The 24,899-nt window shown below is 40.8% G+C and overlaps 2 protein-coding genes across 5 annotated transcripts in view; both read right to left on the bottom strand.

Annotated features, from left to right (window-relative positions):
- LOC144987744 (uncharacterized) overlaps positions 1-24,899 on the bottom strand; it is a 202,143-nt gene that overhangs the window by 21,784 nt on the left and 155,460 nt on the right. The gene's annotated exons all lie outside the window — the stretch shown is intronic.
- LOC144987947 (uncharacterized) overlaps positions 1-24,899 on the bottom strand; it is a 199,156-nt gene that overhangs the window by 151,480 nt on the left and 22,777 nt on the right. For 3 of the 4 annotated variants that reach the window (XR_013651639.1, XR_013651636.1, XR_013651638.1), the window contains one exon: positions 4,711-7,230. The exons of the other annotated variant lie outside the window; for it this stretch is intronic. The gene's annotated coding sequence lies outside the window, so the exon portion shown is untranslated. Of the gene's footprint in view, positions 1-4,710; positions 7,231-24,899 lie in introns of those variants that run through there. 4 annotated transcript variants of the gene reach the window in all.

Below are 24,899 nucleotides of genomic sequence, written 5' to 3'. Positions count from 1 at the left end.
TTTTGTCATTTCCCCATACGTTTTGGTTTGAGCGTTACCGTTTTTCATTGCAGTCAATTACATATATACAATGAAAACAACATTAGATATGTATTGCTATGTAGATGTTTCATATGTCAAATATGGTCAACAAAGCCTACATCCATGACATGCTCAAATTTGACCTGATTGAATTATGTTTTTATACTTCATTTTTAGCTGCTGCCATGTTTCTTTTAATTCCTGCAGGATTGCATCTACATGAAAATGAAATCAGGGACATTGAATTAGATTAATGTAACAATTACTTTTTGGAAACACAATTTGCTAGCACTGCTTACTTTCTTAATCCCATATACACAAATACCACTTGATCAATACAAGGGTAGTGTTGCAGTGTGTGTGTGCTGAGCGGGGTGCGATCCACGAGTGACAAGGGGAGGGGCAAGTGCAGGTGCAGATAGGGGGGGGGGAGACGGAGCAGAGGTGTGTGCGTGGTATATATTGTGTGATCGGAGTACGGAGCACTTAGTTAAATAAAGAGAAGGTGTCATTCCCAGAATAACTGTTTTGGAGTCATTCTTAATCCGCTCTGGAGGTTGAGGGTTTCCAACGGGAAGTGAACCCCGAAGGAGAATTCCCTTCGGCCCTGAAGGAAATCTCCCCTGCGCTTCTGACCACGGTCGGAAAGACGAGATAAAAGAAAGGAGAAGTCTTCGCGCAGCGAAAGGTTCAACAGTAGACAAAAGTTCACTTTGAAAAACACAATTGCATGTATTAATATTAAACTGACCAACGTTTGCAAGAGGGGAAGGTTAACAAAAAAGTCCTCTAAACATTATCAACGTTAAAGGCATTTTTCCCCCAGATTGGTTCTGTACACTATGCAGCATTTCATGCATTTACACCAGGAATAACACTTCAAAAGTACTCCTTAATATCGCCATTTTTTATTTCACACCTTACGCTATTTAAAAAGTTATTACAGTCAATATTTTATAACAATGATTTAAATGCAAGCTTACGCATTAACTTGAGCAGCTATGTTTTCCACGCTAACTGTCTCTGTTTTGCAGATGCAGTGGTGTTGCTTTTCTTCCAGAATATGTGCTCATATTCACTGTAACTCTGCAGCAGCACGTCAAGTTCAGCTGGCGAAAAATACGCAGACCTCTTTGTTTTCACGGTTGCCATGGTGACTCGTGATATCTGCGCTCCATTGATAATGTCTTCTTATAGTCGCGGTGCGCACGCTCACCTCCGAATCAGTCCACTCAGAGTTGATTGATCTAACTCGGATCAGCTTCTCTGAAACAGAAAACTCAGAGTTGTTAATCTCCCGATTGACCAACTCAGAGTTCAAGTTTAACCTCAGAGTTGGTTGAACCTCCTTTCTGAAACAGGCCCCAGCTGTCCCAGCAAAGTCAACAACTCCGGCTCGGGCTGCCAGATCGACTCGGGGTCCTTCTACCAATGATGACGTCACCCTACGGTAACACCAGTTGAACAAACTATTTAGCAATTTTATGTTTCCTTTTGTAAAGTTTTTCTCACTCATAACTAATAATGCCATTTTTAATTTTAAGGTGTCTGACATAAGTTAGTTAGTTGTTAGGTCTGACATTATTATTTGTTACACCAAATGGAAATTGTACTGTAAAACATAAACTGAACAAATAGGTTCTGTTTATATTTTAAAGGGAGAACCATTGGCAATATAAACTTATTTTTCCAATTTGAGAAAATGTATGACTGTACAGTGTATGAAAACAATATTTATTTATGGTGTGCAGTCTGTTTTAATTCTCCCAAATTTCCCTTTTTTTATTCTCAGAAAAAAACATTGTCATATTGATAACTACAGTCCTAAGCATTAATCGAATTCCACACGATGGAATTTCTGTTTCTCACGAATAACGGATTTTAATAACGGAAGTTATAGTTTTTTTTTAAATTATTGATTCAGAACAAAGGGGATATTCAGCAAACGGTTAGTTATAGTGTTATCGTTCCCCCTCAACTGTGAGAGCGTGATTTGTCTGGACCAATAAATTGACCAATCACTATCGTACACGTCATCGTGCAAACTTACAGCCAATCAAATAGTGTGACGTCATCATTGGTCGAAGGACCCTGAAGGACCCCGAGAAGATCTGGCAGCCAGAGCACCAAGCCCTGACAGAAAAGATCCCCACAAGAAACACCGGGGCTAAAATCATGATAAGATACTCCAATTAAAGACATAAGATGTATATAAAAACAAAAAAAATGAGAATAAGATGCATAAAATGAAATTAAATACATAAAATAGCCTATACTAAAACTAATAGAATAAATTAGCAGCTAAAATCAACTAAAAGTTAAATTAAAAAGGTGGGTCTTGAGCCTTTTCTTAAAAACCTCCACAGTCTCTGCGGCCCTGAGGTTCTCTGGCAGGCTGTTCCACAGGCGAGGACCGTAATGGCAGAATGAAGCCTCACCATGAGTTTGGGTCCTCACTTTCGGAACAACTAAGAGACCAGCCCCGGAGGACCTCAGGGTCTGCGAGGTCTGATACTTTAAAATAATATCACCATAAAAACATTTATAAACCATGAAAAAAATCTTAAAATCAATCCTGAAACGCACAGGGAGCCAATACAGCCATTTTAAAACCGGTGTAATGTGTTCTCTGGTCCTCGTCAGAACTCGTGCCGCTGAGTTCTGCAATAGCTGTAGATTTGAAATAGACTTTTTTGGTAAACCAGAGAGCAGGGCATTACAGTAATCTAAACGACTGAAAATAAAAGCATCAGCACCTCTGTGCTGGCAAGAGAGAGGAACAGGCAGACTCTGGCAATGTTTTTAAGATGATAAAATCCTGTCGTAACCCTTGTGCTATCCTAGGCACTTTAACATTGGGAGTTGGGTCATCTAGACCCACTAGACAGTGCTCTGAACCTTTTTTCTTCAATGATTTGTGATATTCACTGGTGTCCATGGATTACATGAAATCTTTCCACCTTTATCCACCTTTGTCATGGTAGGAAGAACACGTCAATGTAAGGGTGGGGTCATCTAAGATAGCACAAGGGTTAAAGACATTTTTGATGTGTGGGATAAAATTTAGCTCAGAGACGAAAAGAACGCCCAGGTTTCTCACACATTGAGAAGGTTTAAAATTCTGAACATGTGGTAAAATCATCTTTCTCATGTCTTCGGAACCGATGATTAAAACTTCAGTTTTGTCCTGGTTGAGCTGCAAGAAGTTTTCTGCCATCCATGACTTTCTGTCTACAATACAGTTTAAAAGAGTGTTAACAAGTTCAAGGTCATCAGGAGACACGGCGATGTAAAGCTGTGCATCATCAGCATGGCTCATGACATCCCCAAAAGACAACATATACAAGTCAAAAAGTATTGGACCTATAATCAATGTGCCTTTTTAGAAGTGTAAACGGATCAGTTACATCAGCAGATTTCGAACACCTAGGTGCTCTTATTGTGGTGGGGCCAGTTCCCTTCATTAACATCTGGGTCACCTAGCCACTTCCTGTAATCCAAGCTCTGGCTGTTGCCGATCTGCTGTGGCTGGCTGCATTTCTGATAGCTGTTTATTTAAGCTCTAAACCAAACTTTGGTGTCACATCTCACTGGATCAACCAGACCTTTGAACAAACTACTCTTCTGGGAGTTTATACAATCCACACACATATAGCTGCAAAACAGTCTTGCCAAGTTTCACTGCCTCACAGGAATGCCATGCTAGCGTGTCTACATACAAAATGGCGTAAATGGAGCATACTTGTACAACGCTTTTCTACCTACAAGGACAAAGCGCTTTACGGTCACAGACCCATTCACCCAGTCACACACATTCACACACTGGTGGCGGCTCCACTGCCAAAATCAGGCGCCTGCCTACCACTTACCACCATACAAATTTATGATCATACTTTTTTCTGTTGGAATTGAAACATTTCATTTAATGATTGTTAGCAGTTTTTGTCTGTTTTGGAGTTTTCAACTTGTTTTTTTTTTATTGCACTTGTGCATGGTCGGCCATTTTAGTTTTGAACTAATTCATTCATTTTATTTCATTTTTCTCCTTAGATTAGATACTAACTAATTAAAAGTGTGCTTTATGTTGGAAACATTGTTGAAACCCATTGATTTATAGGCCTGAAATTGGAAAACAGGTTCCTGCCATTCTTGTAGGATCTTATTTGATTTTTTTTCTTAAAATTATGACATACAGTTGACTACTGTACTTAATGTAAATGATATATGTTGTAAATAATAGGTTGCAAATAGTATGCGTTGTCCAATCTAACATTTGTTTTGACCTTGTTTAGGTCAGATTTTTTTTCCACCCCTACTTCTATCCCTGATTGGATCCACTTTTGATCTGTCTCATTCAACAATGGTGCATGGTGAGCTATCCACGAACCGTCACTGAGCACTTATTTAACAAAGGAAAAAGGAATTTTGACAAAGACACCATAACCAAAAAAAAGGAACCTTGAAAACCAAAGAAGGAAAAATATCTTTGTGGATTTCTGGACACTCCATTCTCCACTGTCTCAACTTGTTGTTTTATTATTTTTGTTGTTTTAATATAGTCAATTGATTACTTGCTTACCCGGGTACGTCACATACTCTGCTTTTTGGAGCAGAGTCCAGTTTTGGAACCTACAGAGAACCAACAAACAGCAGAAACCCACACTGTGGGAAAGACTCCACACTTCTGACTGATGTTCACGTCCACTTTATTTTTCACAGATAAGATTGGGACAGAACACTGAGAACCAAAAAGAACAGAGGAACAGTTCTAATGTCTACTAGAAAACACGAATCACAAGAACACCAGACACAAACACCAGTCTGGATCTTTATCAGCCTCTTCCTTCATACATTTTTGGGAAAAAATTTTCTTCCCTAAACTAGGTCTAACAAAATATAAGCTGCAGTTACTACTTTAAAAAAAAATCAAATTTTCACTGATCACACAAAAACTGTTAGAATAAAAGTAATTTACAAAATTCTTCTAGTGTTGTCATGGCAACACACAAACAATATACTAAGCATCTCAGCATAAACTACAACCACATTCAATCAGTTCAAGAGTTGACTCTAATAATACAAAACAACATTTTTTTATTAACTGGTACATCTCAAAGAATTCATTTTGTACAAGTTTTCAACATTTTTGTCCATGAAAGTAGCAAAACTCATTTTGTCTAGTATCTATAAACAGATTTAAATATATTGGATTTTTTTCTCTCTGGTTTTGATCATTTTTATTCAAAGAATATACAATAAAAAGACTGTTGTAAAAAAATAGAATATCACATCAAACCCATTAAAAAGGATGTTTTCAGCTCATGTCAGACTTTAGAAAACTGTTCATTGATATTTGTTCAATACTAACTTGTGTCTCCTTTTAACTGAATGACTGCATCTATTTGTTATGGAGGCCAACAGTCTGTGGCTCTGTGTTCATGTAAGGAAAGCTCAGGCTGCTTTGGAGTAAATGAGCACATTAGGGTTTGATCCCAAGAGTTTTAAAGATTACAAATGTAAATTAAAATATTCACATTTTCTGAAATTCGAAAAGTAAAGTCATGAGCTGTGGTGTAGAGGTAGAGTAGTTCAGAAGATCACAGGTTCAACTACCACTTTGCCCGTCCATGTGACAAAGTGTCATTGGACAAAACTGAACCCCGTGTTGATCCTGGTGGTTATAGGTTGGTGCCAGTGTGAGACAGCACAGCTGCCGTCAGTGTTTGAATGGGACTGACTGTTAAGTACTTTGGGATTATATCCAATATGTAAATGGCAACATAAAACCAAGGCTTAAAATATTTCAGACTAAAAATCATAATTTTGAATAGAATACTAGTTTCTGTTTTTATGGAAGGAAATGTGTACTTTTTTCAAATCTTTCCCTCTGCTGATGAAAACCCTGTGTTGTTTAAGTTCTCTGCTCTAAGTTTCCATTAGTTTTTTTTAAGTTTTTAATAAATCCTTGATTAAACTGTTTTAAAATGTTTTTCCACTTGTGTGAGTTCTCATGTGTCCTTGTAGATTAGATGTACTATTAAAACTTTTGTCACATTCTTCACAAGAAAAAGGATTTTTCTTCTGTATGAGTTCTCATGTGTTTTTTGAGATGAGATATTTGATTAAAACCTTTATCACAATCTTTACAAGAAAAAGGCTTTTCTCCTGTATGAATTCTCATGTGTTTTTTGAGATTAGATGAATCATTAAAACTTGTATCACATTCTTTACAAAAAAAAGGCTTTTCTCCTGTATGAGTTCTCATGTGTTTGTTGAGAGAAGATATGTGACTAAAACTTTTATCACATTCTTTACAAGAAAAAGGCTTTTCTCCTGTGTGAGTTCTCATGTGTGTTTTGAGATTAGATATTTGATTAAAACTTTTATCACATTCTTTACAAGAAAAAGGCTTTTCTCCTGTGTGAGTTCTCATGTGTTTTTTGAGACTAGATGAATTATTAAAACTTTTATCACATTCTTTACAAGAAAAAGGCTTTTCTCCTGTGTGAGTTCTCGTGTGTGTTTTGAGATGAGATAAATCACTAAAGCATTTATGACAATATATACAAGAAAAAGGCATTTCTCCTGTGTGAGTTCTCATGTGTTTGTTGAGATCACATATGTGACTAAAACTTTTATCACATTCTTTACAAGAAAATCGCTTCTTTCCTGTATGAAATCTTCCATGAAAAAGTTTGGTAGTTTTTTTTGAGCTTTCACCAGACTTAAAAGAGGAAATCTTTTTCTGTTTAGAAGATTCTTTGTGTTTCTTTACTAAATCATCCTTCTTTGGTTTTTTCCTAACATCCGTGTCACACTGACCTTCTGACATGTGAGAGCTGTTCACACTTTGGACATGACTTCTGTCTTTTCTCTTCCTCTGATCTCTGTTCTGTGGGTCTGTCTCTTTATCTGTAGTTGATGTTGATTCTTCACGTTGGTTTCCTTCTTCATCCTGACTATCAGTTACATTAAAGCTCTGCTGTTTGTTTAGATCTGCTTCACTGTTCTCATCTTCCTCATAAGTAGGAATCTCCATCAAGGTATCAGTCTCCTGCTTCAGATCAAGATGCTCTTCATCTTGACTGATGCAGAGTTCCCCTGGTTCCTCTTTCATCTGTGGAGGTTCTGGTTCCTCCTGTTCCACTCTGAAATTCCTCTGCTGGTTGCACAGACCATCCTCTTGAGTCACCCAATGCTGGGGAAGGACTGCAGAAACACAAGAAGAGACCCCTTTGTACTTAATAATGATAGCACAATTTAAAAATTAAATTAAAAAAGGAAATAACCTCTAAGGCTAAACACCAGATGAAAATGACTCTTAGGTTTTTTTTAATTATCCACCAATGTTAACTACACACCAACACACTATAAACACACATACGCACATTATACACGGAGGGTGGTTACCACTGATCTTTTACAGTCCCTGACAAAAGTCTTTTCGCTTATCCATTTTGTAGAAACAAAAGCGTATAACCTCACTTTTAATGAATCCATTGGTTTTAGAAATGTTTCATATGAAAGCTAAAACCCTCCCAAATTATGTTCAATATACTCAAATAAAATTGCTTCACTGAAGAAAGATTGATCATTTAATGAACACAGAAAGGTCACATTTTGGCAAGACAAAAGTTTTGTCGCCTTGTCATATGATACACCCAATCCTAGATTACAGCCTCACCTGTCATCAATTACTGATCAATCAATTAGTAGGTGTGTATAAAAAGAACCCCAGCACACTAGGCCTTCACATCAACTGCAATTTGACCGCGTTGATTATCAAGAGGCTGAAGACCAGATCCACTGCTGAGGTGGCTGACATCTTCAATGTGTCTCAGCGTCAAGTACAAAGAAAAAGAAAAAGATTTGAAGAGACTGGATATGTTTTTGACAAGCCCAGGTCACATCCCCCCTTCAACAGGTTAGATGACAGACCCCGTCAAGCGTCTCTGCCTGGTGCGTTCACTGAGCTTCAGTACATAGAAGTTCAACAGCCACACGGCCTCACGTAGTCCGCTATTATATATTCATGAGGGAAAAAACCCGCCGAACTGACCCTAAAACAGCCCAAATTATGCAAACCCGGCCAAAGCCATTTTTACCCGCAAATTTAGAACCAAAACCGCCCAATCAACACTGCTGCTATCTTCTCTTGTAGAAATAACATGCTCCCTCCACAGTTCACTGTAACGTTACTTTCTGTTAGGTGGTTAGCCGCTCAGCCTAGTGGAAATTTCAGAATAAAAGCACTTCCATTGCTCCTTTACTTCCGTTGTGAGTTAGATATGAAGATGCTAGATTTCTTTTACATGATCTTTATTGTAGTAGGAAAATAAGGTCACAATTAGTCAGTTCAGTGGGTTTTGTGTCAGTAACTACAGCATCTCAAAGCTATTGAGCATTTTTGACCATATCTGATCAATGTTTAAATATGAAAAATTCCTAACAATAAACAACGTGAATTATGACATAATCTGCAGTAGGACAATAAGGTCAAGATAAGTCAGTACAGGAGGTTTGGTGACAGAAGCTTTAGTATCTTCAGAGCTATTGAGCATTTATGTTATGATTCATATCTCTATTCAATTTTAAAAACTATAAGCAATAAAATAGAGATTGACTTTCTAACAGAATTTAGTATAATAATAATAATGTAGCATGACTATACTGACGAGTCTTCATTACCAGTTCATATAAATATAGACATGTATTTGCTTTTTAAAAGTTTACTACTGATTATTACAGAATGTGTTTTACAGGGTACGCACGTTGTTGATGGTCCCTTGGCAGCCGGCTTGCTGCTCTGTTTGCATTCACACCTTGAAACGAACAATTCTGATTAAAAGGCAATAAAAACGATCTTTTTTTATTTAAAAATGCTTTTGTAGTTCACTCTCTGTGTTAATACAAAATGATTGAGGTACTTGCTGACATTTGAACGTTTATCACCGGGGTCGGCCACCCGCGGCTCAGGGGCCACACACTCTTTAGCGCTGCCCTAGTGGCTCCCTGGAGCATTTTTAAAAATGTTTGAAAATGTAAAAAGATGGGGGAGAGAAATATATTCTATGTTTTAAAATGGTTTCTGTAGGAGGAAAAACAAGACACAAACATTCTTAACGTTTTCCAATATTGTAAGAATGTGTAGAAAATATATTGTAACACCCAGCAAGTACGTCACTTGCAGCGGACGACACGGGAGCCAAGCTGTCAAAAATGTTGTGCTGTCAATCAACTAGCTGCGCTAGAGAACTGCCCGTGTCCCACACACTGCACTACACTGAGCAGTCTCAGGGAGGAGGAGGCAAAAAGAGGAGCTGAGAGCGCCGCCCCTTTTCGGCATTTCAAGCCCATTTATTTTGAACACACACCACATTAAACATTACACAGGCCTCATCAACCCCTCTCCCTTCCACACTCATGGTGCAACATAAAGAACCAACATAACAGGAAGAATAAACTAAGGTGGAACAACGAAACTGCCATATGAAAAGAAACGTGGGCAAACAGAAACGCTCATGCTGAGCCCTAATAAGATCATCATCCCACATTCCACAATCCCCTGCTGCTAACAGACCTAAAATGCACATGACCGCCACTACAATTTCAACATTTCTGTCAACAAAAATTTGCGTCATAGCCTGCGACACATGTTTCTACCAGCAGGGCTGTTTTATTTTTTTTTTACTTTCAGCGGACCGCTGAACAGGTGGCTGATGGAAATCGAATCACCGTCAGTCCCATGCATTGCTTGATGAAGTTAAAAGGAAATATTCTGATCTCCTGCTAAACAACACAGTCTGATGGCTGTCCAGGGGTGACGTTTTGCGTCACTTTGTCGTCTGTTTAGAACAGGGGTCACCAACCCTGAGCACCCCTCGTGGCGCCTGCAGGGAATGCACCCAAAAAAAACTTTTTTTTATTTATTTATTTTTTTAATTGAAGCAAATATTCAACAAACAATCATGGCATGTCTGTCAATGACAACAATATTAATTCTGAGATAAAGGTAGCCAAAAAAATAAAAATAAGAAAACAAATATAACTTAAAAAATAATCAACAAAAATAAGGGTCTATTACAAAAGTTTAAATAGATCAAATAAATTACACAATGTCTGTGCATTCTTATGATTCATGTAAAGATTTAGAGAATAGGCTGAGACGGTTGAGTAATCCATTAATGTGAGATTTCACCTTTAAGAATTTACAAGTATGAATAAAATGCTTTGAAATTACAATCAGTACATTAATAAGAAAGTCCAGATTTTTGTCAATTAATTGTAATCAAATTTTAATTGTATTCCAATTTAAAGGGTTAATGATGATATTTTTGGATTTGAGCCAATTATGAAAAGAAGACCAAAACTCTTTTACATGAAAACATTCAAAGAAAAGATGTTCCACAGTTTCTACATCATTTCCACTAAAGACACAAAGATCACTATCCCAGTTAAAGCCAGAATGTAAAAATGATTGGAAGGGTAAATATCATTTAACAGGAATGCTCCAAAAATAGCACTGCTCATATAGCAAATCAATATATTGTGGCGATCTGGGGGTTAGCCCCGCCTTCAGCTTCTAAGACTCACGGGAAGTGGGGAACCTTGGTTGTGTTAAATCGCTCACCATAAGTGAGGGAGCTGTAAGTAGAAGTGAGGTTAATGCTGTTTGGCTAGTGGTGGGGGTGTACAAAATAAACGGACTGATATGATTGTCCGCTAACTTATGTGAGTGTCGTTCTTGACAAACCGGTGCTGGACTTTGCATGGGGCACGGGGAGCAGATTCGGACATGTCCAGTGGGGCCGCTACCAAGTAAGAAGATAGTGCAGGGGTGTCCAATTCCAGGCCTAAAGGGCCAGTGTCCTACATGTTTTCCATTCAACTTGGCCTTGAAGCTCCTTATTGGCTAAACACACCTGATCCAAGTAATCCACACAGGATCAAAGACACACACAGGACATCACACACAGGACCAGAGACACACACAGGACCAGAGACACACACAGGACCAGAGACACACAGAGGACCAAAGACACAGACAAGACCAAAGACACACACAGGACCAAAGACACACACAGGACCAAAGACACTCACAGGACAAAAGACACACACAGGACCAAACACACACACAGGACCAGAGACACACACAGGACCAAAGACACTCACAGGACAAAAGACACACACAGGACCAAGGACTCACACAGAACATCACACACCAAGCAGAAAAGAACTTATTGCTAAAAATGATGTCAGAAATTCAGCTCTAAAAACAATGACAAAAGAGCAAAGAAAAGAAACAGAACAAAGAAAAGGCCCCTCTCTGCAACTGGGTTTGAACCCCCCCCCCCCCCCCCCCCCCCATGTAATACAAGTCTAGAAATGTATGCATGTTTTTGTGTAAAATGAGCAAATAAAAATAGGGCACAAAAGGGCATCCTAAAATTGTGTTTGTGTGTGTGGGGGGGGGGGGGGGCTAGGAGGTTTATAGTAAACGGGTCCTGTGGCGCCCTTCATACCACTTAGTGCCCATGAAATAGCCCTCAGTCTCAAAAAGGTTGGTGACCCCTGGTTTAGAACATGTGAAAACATTCCTGAAAAGCGAAGACCTGAACTACCCGCAACTGGAAGATACTGTGGCTTGAAAAGCTGCACTTTTTGGTGGATATGACTGTGACAAGCCAGCTAAACGAGCTGAATGAAAGTCTGCAGGGGCAGCAAATGCTTGAAGCTGTTCTGTCATTTGAGCGCAGCTGACTGTCATGGGGCACGCACGTTCCATTTTTTTGTTTTGTGTTCGAATCCTCACAATAAAAATGACATCAAAAATCGGATTTCTTTATTACATTTCTTTAATTTTATCAAAGCAATGAAACATAATTCATTGATATTGTAATTAAGTTAAACTTGCACAACAGAGCAGTCACGTGACACGTCGTTCTCCGCAGAATGCACTGCAGGGTAAATAAACATTTAATCGTTAATAATGCTCATTATATGTTTCAAGCAACTTAGTCATTTTGATAGTAGGCTAATATAGCTAGTATAAATACACATTGCATGTGTTGCCTTCATTATAAGGCTTAAACAGGGCTTTTAATATTTTGCGGCTCCAGACATGTTTGTTTTTTCGTCCAATTTGGCTCTTTCAACATTTTGGGTTGCCGACCCCTGGTTTATCAGAAGAGTTATTGAAGCAGGAAGTCCGAATCTGTGAAGATCTAATTTAACTGAACTGCAGCTGCTCTATTCCCGTTTTCCTCCGCGTAGCTGATAGCTGCAGTTTAAACTGTGCCTAATAATCGTGTCTTTTTGCATTTCCATGGTTCCTAAAATGAAGTCGTTCTGCATTATGCACATATCTGCACCTTTGTACTATGGGGGGGGGTGTCTTCTTTCACGTCCTCTCCTCTCTCCGTACTAGGGATGGGTACAGAGCCCCGGTATTGAACCAGCCCCGGGGCCACATTCTTCAAGACCGCAGTATCGTTAAGATCTGACCTGAACGGTTCTGCTATCGGTACTGGAGAAGTCGTATGTTTTTGTGTCCCACTAAATATAAACGTTATCTGCAATATTTAACTCATCAAGTCAGTCAATTTTCCTTTAATTAATGATGATATTAATTTCGCTGAACAGGAGTGGTCTGTCTACTATTTGTGTGCACGGGTGGCGGGGCTGCTCACACAGTACGCGCCGCGCGCGCACACACACACAAGGCAAGGCAGCGCACACACAGTCCGTGGTGATCTCGTAGGGGACACGAGAGCGCCCCGCGACAAAAATCCTTTTATCCCCCTATATACTAAGAAAACCCATTTCCGCGTAAAATTAATTTAGTTTGCGTCAAGGAGCCCCTACCATCCTGTCACCTTGCTGCTACGATGACCATATGTTGCGCTGTTTGTGAACACGTTCCACGGGGGGGGGGGGGGGGGGGGGGGGTTGCACCCAGGTAGAGGGGCAGGACTTAGACTCACCGCTTATGGTTCCAGACCAGCAACAAACTAACAGCTGCTTCCTAATACTTAATGATAATTAATCACTAATTATATTCTTCATCCATAAAGTTAATATAATTTATTGGGTTTACTGGTTTTAAAGAAAAATAAATAAACAGACAGGAGTCTGTATCAAAGTGAATTTGTTTCTATCACTTAACTTAACTTTGGGTGTTTGACAGACAGAAAAGTCTATTCAAGGTTGTGGAAAATGGACAAAAGATCAAAGGAAACATCACGCTCATAAAGAATAAAAATAATTAAATGAAATATTTAAATGAATATCCTGTCTGGAACATTCTCATGTATAAAGTAAAATGTTTTGTTAAAAAAAAACAATGTTGTTCCATAATGAGGACATTTTTGATTTGAAATGGTTTATTTCAAGCAATCAAGTAGAAACAATACACAAAAGCAATATAATCTTCAGTTATACATTCATACAGTAACTAATCAAACTTAGGATAATTAGACATATTAATTAATATTGCTTGAAATGGAGTGGAAGGAAGCAAACTTATATAATCCCACCCCGTTATACTGTAACCATTTTATTACATGATTTATCAATATCCGGTTCCTAGCTTTTATCAGACAGAATTGAAAATCATAAGATATCGATAAAGCAACATAATACTTAATTATTATGTTAAAAATTAATAAAAAATTACTATTATAGAAATCAACATGGCAAATCCAGATCAGTTATCTAAAATATATGTTACTAACAAAAGTCATTCATATGATTAGAACATAATACTATATCAGTAAAATAGACACAACACTGTTTCAGAGATTTTCATAGTAAAATTTCATCAAGTATCAAAAGTTAAAAACGTGCAAAATTATGTCAAATTAGGAAAGATTTTTGAATCAATTTATCAATTTTTTTGGAGCAAGTGAAGTAATATCATTAAACATCGATCAATATTACCATTTTCAATAAGTGATTAATCATTTGTTTTACTTTTTGTATTTTTTTAATATGTTTTTCTTTTTTTTTCTTCTTTTCTTTTTTTTTCAACATTTAATAAAGTAATGCTGTAATGGAAAAAGAAATAAAAGGGTCCATATTCCGTCGATTATCCAAGGTTGGTATTTCTTCTTCTTCTGAAAAAACAGCTGTCCTTCTGGGTTCAAAACAGTTACTAGTCTCTACCATGTTATGTCTGCAGACATTAGATTCAGGTCCATATCCTTCTTCAGCTGATATCAGCTCGGTGAAAGTTGAGGTCAAGTTGTCTGCAGGTCAGAAATCTCTGCTGTAGATTCAGGTGACGTCATACAGATGGAGAAAGTGATGAGTCCAGGTGTCATATTTCTTGAAATTATTTGGCTCTTTGGTTTATTACTCCATGTTGTTTCAGACAACCGTAAACAAGCACTTCTCAAAGTCTTTCATGGTGTTCACAACCAGAACCTTGGACCGGTCCTCTGGACCGAGTGGTTTGACGTAAATCCTGCAGCCTTTAACCCAAGTGTTCTCAATCTGCTTCTGCTTCCTGAGAAGCCGTGCATGTTTGGAGATTTCAGCATTCCTTCTGGTCAGATGGTCGTTCAGATAAGCAGCCGAACCTTTTAGGTTCTTTCGTTGATTCATCAGAGCTAGCTTGTGTTTTTGATTCACAAACCTGATGAGGATCGCTGGTTTATCCGTCTCCTTTCTCCTGGGGAGCAGGTGGCAGGTCTCGATGGTATTGAGATCCAGGGAAATCCCTTTAGATGTGAGAAATGAATGTATTTGCTGATCCAGAGTCTCTCCACCGTGCTCCGTATGAACAGCCCTGCTAGCTACACTAGCGCTAGCATAAGCATTAGCAGTGCTTGCTCCAGCGTTCAGCTTCGTTCGAGGCTTGATTGGTAATCCAGTGAGAATGACATTATTCAACCTTACTTGCTGTTCCACATCGTCCAGTCTTTTCTCCAGAATGTCGACCCGGTTTTCTCGTTGCTCGTTTTGAGCCCGAAATCTTCGGAACTCTTCCATCATCTCCCACAGTGGCGTTAGCTTAGCTGACAACTGATCCATAAAAGATCTAAGCGTTTCTTGAATATCATCAAGGGTCTTTTTGAGCTCGTCATATTCCTGGGTTTTCTTAGGGGCCATGGTCAGCTCTCTTTTTGGAGAAAATCCACTTATTAAGTCATTTGAAGATAGTTGTATTCGCAGAGAGCCGCGACCACGCGTCTTGCCGTGACCCGGAACCGGAAGGAAAAAAAAATCTGGACATAAAACACTTTATGTTCTTAATTAGTTATTTATTTATTTTTCGTCCTCAAAAAGTATCGATAAGAGTACCGTTAAAATACCGGATCGATAAGCAGTATTGATAAGAGTAGTAGTACCGTTAAAACCTAACGATACCCATCCCTACTCCGTACAGTCATCATGCTGTTCTCTCCTAGATCCTCTTTACCGAAGTCACACAACAACACATTAGGGCTGCTCTGTACGTTTTGGAGAAAATGTAAAACTTTCACCTTATGGTTGTGAAAGTATTGTACATAGAAAATATGATGAAAGGCAGAGAGCTCAAGGGCCGCCTGTTAACACCCCCCCTCCCCCGCTCTGAAAAATGAAAGTCCCGCCCCTCTGCCTCGCCGATAAGCCATGAAAATTTCGGCCAATCAGATCAACCAGAACGGTTGACAAAAATGCCCCCTTAACACTGACCGTAAAACCAGGTGAGCGCGCAAAAAGGAATTGACCGCGCAATATCACTGTTCAGTTAGGATTGCAGCCGTGCAATTGTAAAATACAGGGTCGCTTGGTTAAAATTGCGCCAGCGCGGTTGTAAGGTTCACTTACTCAGTTCCTAAATACGCCCCCTTAGTTGTCTTTACGCCCTTTCAAGTCTCCAGCTTGTTCAGAACGCAGCTGCTAGATTGTTAGCTGGAACCAGCAGAAGAGATCACATCACTCCTGTGTTAGTTTCGCTCCATTGGCTCCCAGTTGATTCTAGAATTAAGTTCAAGATCCTCCTGTTAACCTATAAGGCCTTACATGGAATGGCCCCGTCCTATATTAAGGACCTCATAGTCCCTTACCAACCAATCAGAACACTTCGCTCGCAAAATGCAGGACTGCTTGTGGTTCCTAGAATTAGTAAAAGTACGGTTGGAGGTAGAGCGTTTAGCCACCAAGCCCCTGTCTTATGGAATAAACTCCCAGCTCATGTAAGAGAGGCCGACTCAGTTTCTACATTCAAAGCTGGACTGAAAACATTCCTCTTTGGACAGGCTTATTGTCAGACTAGTTAGTATTCAGAGATTATTTAACTTAATGTTAGTTTGTTTAAATTAAACTTAATAATAACTATTTCTTTTAAAAGGCTGCTAGAAGTTGAAGCTGGGGTAACTATGGTGCACTGGGGTTCTGTCCTCTTTCCTGTTTTTACTTCTACCCTTCCTCTCCTCTATTCTTGATCATAATTTATCATTTAGTTCTCCATGCCTCTGTTTGGTGCAGTGCGATTCATGTATTGTCCCTCTTTTCCTCTCCCCTCCTGGGGAGTGGGAGTGCTTCCAGACTCCAGTTGTTTCATCCGTGCTCCTGTTCCTGACCGTTTACCTCGCCTTTGCTCCTGCTCCTACACCTGGCTGTGGATCCTGCCTCTGGCTCATCTCTGGCTCGTCTCTGCTCTGTACCTGACCGAGTACCTCGTCTCTGCTCCTGCTCCTACACCTGGCTGTGGTTCCTGTCTCCGGCTCGACTCGCGCCTTTGACTGTCCCCACAACCACGGCTGGATGAAGCTCGTCTGCTGGACTTTTATATATGTAGTTGTAGATTTAGATAAGTTAATTCTTCTCTAAGAGTTCTGGTAAATCGCCTGTCCGTCCTGGGGGAGGATCCCTCCTTCATGTGGGCACCCCTGAGGTTTCTTCGTTTTTTCCGGAATCCGTTTTTTTTGGGAGTTTTTCCTTACCGCGAAGGGGGGTCTAAGGGCAGGGATGCCAGTATAGCTTAGTCAGTTTGTTAGTTCAATTTAGTATTTTTCTATTGAACTCTTTGTATTCGAGATCCTTTTGATTTCATGTTTTACTTCGAAGCCCATCGAGACGACTGTTGTTGTGATTTTGGGCTATACAGATAAAATTGAATTGAATTGAATTGAATTGAATTTATGGCAGACATGTAATTCCAGTTAACCAAACTTTATGTTGCGTTCTGTTCTGTGCAAAACATTCGTTTGTGTAGTTAATTTTGAGTACCGTAATTTCCGGATTATAGAGCACACCCGATTACAAGCCGCCGCACAGCGCGTGCGTCAGAAGTTTCCTTCCACAACAAACACTGTTGCTCCGCGGACGGCTCTGCGCTCCGCGCTCGCCAAGCGGGCTCTTTGTCTCCCCTTCCTATCTTCTCCGACGCCCCCCCTTGCCAGGGCGGCTCCAAGGAGGAGCGCTTCGTCCCCATTGCGCCGGTGGACCGAGCGAATCGTGTCTGTGCAGAGCAATCGGACTTAATACTGAACGTTTTGTGGATGAGGGGCGGATGCGTTGTTACGTGTGGGAGCCTTCAGACTGCCATCGGTCCCGCAGCTCTATGTGAACGAGCAGCAGGAGAATTCAATTCAATTCCATTCAATTTTATTTGTATAGCCCAAAATCACAACAACAGTCGTCTCGATGGGCTTTGAAGTAAAACATGAACTCAAAAGGATCATGAATACAAAGAGTCAATAGGAAAATACTAAAATAAACTAACAAACTGACTAAGCTATACTGGCATCCCTGCCCTTAGACCCCCCTTCGCGGTAAGGAAAAACTCCTAAAAAAACAGATTCCGAAAAAAAAAAGAAGAAACCTCAGGGGTGCCCACATGAAGGAGGGATCCTCCCCCAGGACGGACAGGCGATGTACCAGTACTTTTAGAGAAGAATTAACTTATCTAAATCTATAACTACATATTTAAAGTCCAGCAGACGAGCTTCATCCAGTCGTGGTTGGGGGGACAGTCAAAGGCGCGAGTCGAGCTGGAGACAGGAACCACAGCCAGGAGCAGGAGCAGAGACGAGGTACTCGGTCAGGTACAGAGCAGAGACGAGCCAGAGATGAGCCGGAGACAGGAACCACAGCCAGGTGTAGGAGCGGGAGCAAAGGCGAGGTAAACGGTCAGGAACTGGAGCACGGGTGGGCCAACTGGAGTCTGGAAGCACTCCCACTCCCCAGGAGGGGAGAGGAAAAGAGGGACAATACATGAATCGCACTGTACCAGACAGAGGCATGGAGAACTAAATGATAAATTATGATCAGGAATGGAGGAGAGGAAGGGTAGAAGTAGAAAAGAAAAGAAGACAGAACCCCAGTGCACCATAGTTACCCCAGCTTCAACTTCTAGCAGCCTTTTAAAAGAAATAGTTAAGTTTAATTTAAACAACTTAACATTAAGTTAATAATCTCTGAATACTAACTAGTCTGACAATAAGCCTGTCCAAAGAGGAATGTTTTCAGTCTAACTTTAAATGTAGAAACTGAGTCGGCCTCTCTTATATGAGCTGGGAGTTTATTCCATAAGACAGGGGCTTGGTGGCTAAACGCTCTACCTCCAACCGTACTTTTACTAATTCTAGGAACCACAAGCAGTCCTGCATTTTGCGAGCGAAGTGTTCTCATTGGATGGTAAGGGACTATGAGGTCCTTAATATAGGACGGAGCCAGTCCATGTAAGGCCTTATAGGTTAACAGGAGGATCTTGAACTTGATTCTGGAATTAACATAGGAGTGATGTGATCTCTTCTGCTAGTTCCAGCTAATAATCTAGCTGCTGCGTTCTGAACAAGCTGGAGACTTCTTAAGGAACTCTTAGGACACGCTGCTAACAAGGAGTTACAGTAATCCAGCCTCGACGTAACAAATGCATGGATGAGTTTTTCAGCATCACTCTTAGAAAGTATATTTCTGATCTTAGCAATGTTCCGCAGGTGAAAAAATGCAGTTCTACACGCCTGAGATATGTGAGCCTTAAATGATAAATCCTGGTCAAATAAAACCCCAAGGTTTCTAACTGTGGAATTGGGGGCTATACTTACACCATCCAGGAAGACTATCTGAGCAGACAGAGCATCTCTGAGGTTTTTAGGTCCAAGTATAATGACCTCAGTTTTTTTTTTTTTTTTTTTTTTTTAACCTCAGTTTTTTCTGGGTTCAAGAGGAGGTAATTAATTGTCATCCAGGTCTTGATGTCACTGATGCAGGCGTTCAGTTTCTCTATATTGTCATTCTGGTCAGGTTTCATGGATAAATACAACTGAGTATCGTTGGCATAACAATGAAAATTAGGCAAGACAAGGCAAGGCAAGTTTATTTGTATAGCACAATTCGTACACAAAGTAATTCAAGGTGCTTCACAAATTTAAATAAATAAATTAATGCTGTGTTTCCTGATTATGTTTCCTAGGGGTAGCATATATAGCGTAAACAGGATGGGTCCTAAGACTGAGCCCTGTGGGACTCCGTAGTTAACTCGAGTGCACTGAGAGGAATGTCCATTTACATTAACAAACTGATACCTATCTGACAGATAGGATTTAAACCACCGGAGAGCAGATCCTCTGATCCCTATGTCATGCTCTAATCTATGGAGTAAAATACTGTGGTCGATAGTGTCAAAAGCTGCGCTGAGGTCTAACAGGACAAGAATAGAAAGTAGTCCCTTTTCTGAAGCCAATAACAAGTCATTAGAGACTTTAAATAGTGCAGTTTCCATACTGTGGTGGGGTCTAAACCCCAACTGAAAGTCTTCAAAGTGGCTGTTGTCCTGTAGATGGCAGTAAAGCTGCTTAACTACAACTCTTTCTAGGATTTTAGAAATAAAGGGCAGGTTTGATATCGGTCTATAGTTGGCCAAGATGTTAGGATCCAAACTGGGCTTTTTCAGAAGAGGTTTAACAACTGCATATTTAAAAAACTGTGGCACGTAACACGTTTCCAGAGAGGTATTTATCATTGTTAATATGGGATCATTAATTAGGGGAAAAGTTTCTTTAAAAAGTCTAGTGGGAATTGGGTCTAACAGACACGTTGAGGATTTGGAGGACGTAATAATTGATGCAATTTCTACTTGATCCACAATAGTGAAGCAGTCTAATGTTACAGAGGTTTCTAAGGATGCCTCCACTTCTACCGCTTCAGCCTGCTCTGGGCTGATAGTAGGAATAACTTGATTTAACTTATGTCTAATATTTGAGATTTTATTATCGAAAAGTGTAAGAAAATCATCAAAGCTGAGAGAAACAGGAACATGTGGTTCTACTGAGCTCTGACTGCGAGTTAATTTAGCAATAGTGCTAAAAAGAAATCTGGGATTGTTTCCATTCTCTGATTGTCTTGTCTTGTCTTTCCAACTTACGGCTTTCTTGTTTAAGAGAACGTGTTTCAGCGTTAAACCACGGTGCTACTCAGTTTTGTCTAACGAACTTAGGTTTCAAGGGGGCAACAACATCGAGTGTACTCCTGAGGGCTTGTAAGGCATCATTAACAAATTGGTCATTTATATTAGGACTGATGCTATGGGAGCTGGTCTCAGAGTATTTGCTCACAATGTCACCAAGTACTGGCTGAACTGTGAGTTTAAACTCAGACACAGAACGGTCAGTTAAGGTTCTTCTAAGTTGTTTCTTATTCACTAGGGCAGTATCATGTTCTAAATTAAACTGGAAGGTAATCAGAAAGTGATCAGAAATGATGGGGTTTAGAGGAAGGACAGTCAACTGGCTGATCTCTATCCCATGGGTTAAAACAAGGTCCAGGGTGTGCTTGTGACAGTGAGTGGGTTCATTTACATTTTGGGTAGGGCTGGGCGATATGGCCTAAAAATAAAATCTCCGATTTTATGTTTTTTAATTCGATTTCCGATTTTTCCCCCGATTATTTTTTCTTTTCCGCCCACCCTACTTAAGGAAAGCAATACGTACAAACGGCAGACAAGTTCAAGCAAATGTTGCTTTTATTTAATCAAACCCAAGACAAATGTAACCCCCATTTCTGGCATGAATAATAAATAAATGAACACGCTTTTGGATTCAAAGTTAAGTATAAGATTTTTCTTCTTCTCACTCCCTTTTGGATTTGTGTTTAAATAATTGTCTTGTTTTATATAACTTTTGTCTGGTTTTTGTCTAATTTCGTCATTCTAAACTTGTTTTCACTTATCCAAAATAAAAAGGTTACTGTACTTCTTTACTTAAAGTCCCAGCTGTGTTTTAAGTCCCACTTTGTAGTCTAGACTAAAAGGAGACAAACATTCACCTTGACAGTAGCAGCACTTTCTAAAGGATTAACAATATAGCTCATATCTGGGCTCTAAGGTTATAATTAAATAAAGAAACCCCGTCTTTTCCACGGAGAAGATGATGACCCAGCAGTCTAAGGTTAGCAGAAATGTTTCTAGAAAGAAGAGCGGAACCGTCCCAAGTGGGATGGACGCCATCTCTCCGCATGAGACCGGGCTTCCCCCAAAATGCGCTCCAATTATCCACAAAACCAACGCCGTTTTCTGGGCACCATCTAGAAAGCCAGTGGTTGAATGATGAAAAGCGGCTGTACATTTCATCACTGACTAAGTTCGGCAGGGGACCAGAGAAAATTACAGTGTCGGACATCGTCTTAGCAAGTTTACATACCGAAGCTACGTTTAACTTAGCCACCTCAGATTGTCTCCGTCGGGCATCATTACCGCCTGCGTGAATCACGACTCGACGGAACCTGGACTTACTCTGAGCTAACATCCTAAGGTTCCCCTCGATGTCACCAACTCTGGCCCCCGGATAACACCTGACTGTAGCCGCTGGGAGCTCCACGTTTCTAACTTCAGAAGAGCCTATAACCAGAGTTGAGTGTTCAGCGGGTGTGTCGCTGAGGGGGGAGAACCTATTACTAACGTGGAGTCTCGGGTGCTCTAAGTTTTTGCGCTTAGCACTATGTTTCCTCCCAACCGGTACAAACCCCTGACTGTCTCCCGGCTGCTGGGAGAACGCTGGGGTGCTAACTGGGTTAGCCCTGGTAGCGCGACCCGCGCTACGAGTAACGACCTGGCTAGCCGGCTTAGCTTCCACTGTGCGGAGCCGCGCTTCTAGCTGCTCTAGCCTGGCCTCCAAGTCTAACACAAGACTACACTTAACACATCTACCGCTATCTTCACTAAAGGAGGCAGGATCGTCACTAAACATATAGCACATGGAGCAGGAGAGAGAGGAAAAGGTGGAAGGAGGAGTGGTGGCCATGCTAGGTTCTAAGCTAAGGCTAGCGGTGTTTAGGTAAAGAGAAGTGGTTTATTTAGCAAAATGAGAAAGTGAACAGCAAGCGGTTTAACAGTAGTGTATCGCTACTAAAAGGTGCTAAAGGGAATATTAACCCAGATAACCCTTAGAGTAAGCAATAGTAGTCAGGCTAATGCGAAACAAGAGAACAGTAGTCAAGCACGAATAGTGCTGGGAAACGCTCACCCGGAAATGACGTCACAGGAACATGTCTCCAGCTCACACGGAGGCTGTGAGCTTTTCAATGCAAAATTCCGCTCAGTCCAAACGAACACGTCAATTTGTGTTTCCAGTCGTGTCCCGACAAAATAAAGGCTGATGTTATTCCCACATATTTACGTTCAGCCAAGCTGCAGATTGCAGCTTTTCCCGCATCAATTCATGTTCATCCAGGCTAAATGTTGTTAGTGCATGCCAGCCTTCACCTACAGGGCTCGACATAGCCATTTGTCCGCTGGCCCGGTCCTGTTTTTCGAGCAGTACGGACCACAAGACTTTATTTTTCACTTGTCCGCTCGGGCCACTAAAATATCTAACGGATAATATATTTTTCAACTTTTTCAATAAAGTATATTTTGCGAAAACGTGTAGATTTACCTCGTCTTCATAATTTACTTTTTCTGCTAGTCCTGTGTTCAGACTTCAAGGGTTTCTATGGGAAACCTTTTATCACTTCTCCTTCTCTCCCGCCTGCGCGCGCGGCTTTCACTGCCGAGCACCACGCGGCACGCGCTCACTACTTTTTTTTTCAAACTTTATTGAATGTAACAATTCAATACAAAACAATGTTAAACAGCAACAACGAAGGAACAAGCCAGTGGGTTATTATTACATTTGATTATAAATCCGACACCGTCACTGAAGAGAGACTGAAGCATGTCAGAGATGTGGAAGACATGGCAGGAATAGATAGGAATATGTTAGATGGAGTAATGGGTGGAATTAGTAGTATGGACAGCAAGATATTTAATGAATGCATTGAAGATGAAACTGTATGCACTAAGCCAGGGGTCGGCAACCCATGGCTCCGGAGCCAGATGTGGCTCTTTCATCCTTCTGTTGTGGCTCCCTGTGACTTTGGAAAATAATGAGTATTTTATAAAAATTCAAATTTATTTTAGTTTGTTCATTTTTCATGGCATTTCAAAGCCGCTGCTGGCTCCGTGCGAGGCACGTGCCACGTAAAAAACAGCTTCCTTGGTGGGCTCGTGTTTGTCGGGCGAGGGCTGCGGAGCTGAAAGCAGGAGGAGACACGTGGGGCGGCTTCAATAAACACCCTGGGTCTGGAGTGATTTTCTGCCGGGGGCTTGGCGTGGCGCCGAGCGGGGAGCGGCTTTCTGGTGACGGAGAGTTAGCGCCGGTGTTTTGGACTTGCGTGTGCGGTGATGTGTGTTTCAGAGCAGGGGAGCTTGTTGCGTCGGTCGCGATCGACCGGTCATCTTCGGGGACGTGGGGGAGATTGAAGGGGAAGAGAGTGCTTCTTGAAAATCCACCAGCCAATCAAAATCCTCACAGAAAAGAACGGGACTTGATTGACATGCAGAATGGCCAATCGGACATCCTCTGACACATACGTCACTGCAGACGCGAGTTTAAATTCACTGAGCGCAGGCTCTGTCATCAGAGCGGCTTTTTCTCCCCGCTGCACATCATGTCCCCGGTAGAAGTCCAGCAACCGAAGTTTATTAAAACCGCCCCGCGTGTCTCCTCCTGCTATAAGCTCTGCAGTTCTCGCCCGATAAATACGAGCTCATCAAGGAAGCTGTGAGGCACGCGCTTTATACTGTTGCTGAGCGGCGCGCGTGCCACGAGGGAGAAGGGGCGTGTGCAGGTAAAGATGGGGGTGTGAGCACGGAGCGGAGGTGAAATATATGAAATATATTGTGTGTTCGGAGGACGGAGCACTAAATAAAGAGTAGTCGTCGTTCCCAGAATAACTGTTTTGGAGTCATTTTTAATCCGCTCTGAAGGTTGAGGGTTTCAAACAGGGAAGTGAACCCCGAAGGAGAATTGCCTTCGGCCCTGAAGGAAATCTCCCCTGCGCTTCTGACCACGGTCGGAAAGACGAGAGAAAAAGAGAAGTCATCGCGCTGCGAAAGGTTCAACAAATACGGAGCCAGCAGCGCCAAATGCCTCACTCCCCGCATTGCACCGTTTACAGCAGAGCATGAATACGATGATCGCTGCTTTCTGTCTTTGTAATAAAACGCCTCATCTGTTAATACAAAAGTATCTTTATGTAAACTCACTGTGTAGTTTTTAACCATCAGTACATAAACAATAATGTTGAAATAAACATGTAACAAATAAACATGAAGATGAAAAGAAAGAAGTACTTTTTTTATCTTTTCTGGACCGTGATCTACACTCATGTCCTTGAAAATCGATCGCGATCGACGTAATGAGCACCCTTGATATAATATAAACATGCATAATATATATAATGATGTCAAAACGGGTTGTGGCTCCGGGTGCTTTTTTTTTCATTAGGGGCGGTCCGAAATGGCTCTTTGAATAAAAAAGGTTGCCGACCCCTGCACTAAGCTTTAAGCTGAAAAACAAAGAATCAAAGGCAACTCCAAATACCTGAATCTCAGACTCAAATGCAGTATA

Source organism: Oryzias latipes, chromosome 2 (genome assembly GCF_053564925.1).
Source record: "Oryzias latipes strain Hd-rR chromosome 2, Olatipes_Hd-rR_3.1".
Classification (NCBI taxonomy): Eukaryota; Metazoa; Chordata; class Actinopteri; order Beloniformes; family Adrianichthyidae; genus Oryzias; species Oryzias latipes.
Note: the sequence above shows the minus strand (reverse complement) of the source record. Positions and strands in the feature narration are given on the sequence as shown.